Source organism: Parus major, chromosome 6 (genome assembly GCF_001522545.3).
Source record: "Parus major isolate Abel chromosome 6, Parus_major1.1, whole genome shotgun sequence".
Lineage (NCBI taxonomy): Eukaryota > Metazoa > Chordata > Aves > Passeriformes > Paridae > Parus > Parus major.
In genome coordinates, this window is record NC_031775.1 from 33213522 (window position 1) to 33214736 (window position 1215).

Here is a 1215-nt window from a genome sequence, read left to right on the forward strand (position 1 = left end):
CCTGGATTGTGGAGCCAGAACTGGGATCCCACACTTGGATTGAGTTAGACCCAGCAGAGGAGGAGCTGGGATCTGTCAGGGGAGGCTTCAGGCTGATCTCAAACACCAAAGCAGTGAGGTTGTAGGAAGAGACAAAACTGACCTGTGGAGATTCTGGGGGAGGATAAACACCACAGTGTGGGATGTGTGTACTTAATAAATCCAGTTCTTGGGAGCTTTTAGGAGTCAAAATGTTAAACTTTTTTGATATTAATGGAGGTTTGGCCTCTGCATATTTTTACAAAACAAATTTTTATGATGCCTTGTCCACAGCTCCTCATGGCATGAATCCCTCTTCCCCCCACTCTCTAATTCTGCTTTTAATGAGATGTTTGTGATCACACCCAACATCCTCTGTGCTATACCCAAGGAGTTTTGCTGCTTCACCTTTCCTTGCCATGCTGTGAATTATTCATGTCCCTGTACCTGCCGTGGAGCCCTGGAGAAGCCTCTTTAATCAGGAGCATTTATCTCCATCTCCTGCTCATCCTCCAGCAGCCGAGCTCAGCAGTGCTGAGCTGGGGGTGAAAAAGAGGTGGATGTGTCACACACAACCTCAGGATCCAGAGTGGGTTGGGCTGGAAGCTCATCCCCCCTGCCATGGCAGGGACACCCCGAGGAGTCACACACACCTTGTCCTGCTGCAGGAGGCTGGGCCAGCTCAGCTCACACCCCAAATGAGGAGCACAAACACACAAAACCCCCCAAAATACAAAAATCCTGTGTTTGTTGGCTTTGTGCTGTGCACACTCCTGTGCTGGGCTGGCTGGGTCTCTGTCTCACCCCTGCTGTCCCCAGAGGCCTCGTTGCTGTCACAGCTCTGCAGGCAGCACACACTTCAGCATTTCAGATGGAGACAGCTGTCTGTAAAGGACAGGGAAATGTTCTTTCCCTGCTTCCCCTGGAAATCACTCCCTCATTCCCTGGGGATTCCTGCAGGGCTTAGCTGAGCACAGCAGGATCTGTGGGCTGGGAACAGGGGGTGCCCAGGGGGATGGGGAGCAGAGGATCAGGGAATGCTTTGGGTTGGGAAAACCCTCTGAGATGGTGGAGGTCAGCCAGGAGCCCAGGCCTGCCCTGCCCGTGTCCCCAGGTGTCCCCAGGGTGTCCCACAGTGTCCCAGGGTGTCCCAGGGTGTCCCCACAGTGTCCCAGGGTGTCCCAGGGTGTCCCAGGG

The 1215-nt window shown here is 53.7% G+C and overlaps 1 protein-coding gene across 1 annotated transcript in view; it reads left to right on the top strand.

The window, feature by feature from the left end:
• Positions 1-1215, top strand: part of TCERG1L (transcription elongation regulator 1 like) — a 41492-nt gene that overhangs the window by 25372 nt on the left and 14905 nt on the right. The gene's annotated exons all lie outside the window — the stretch shown is intronic.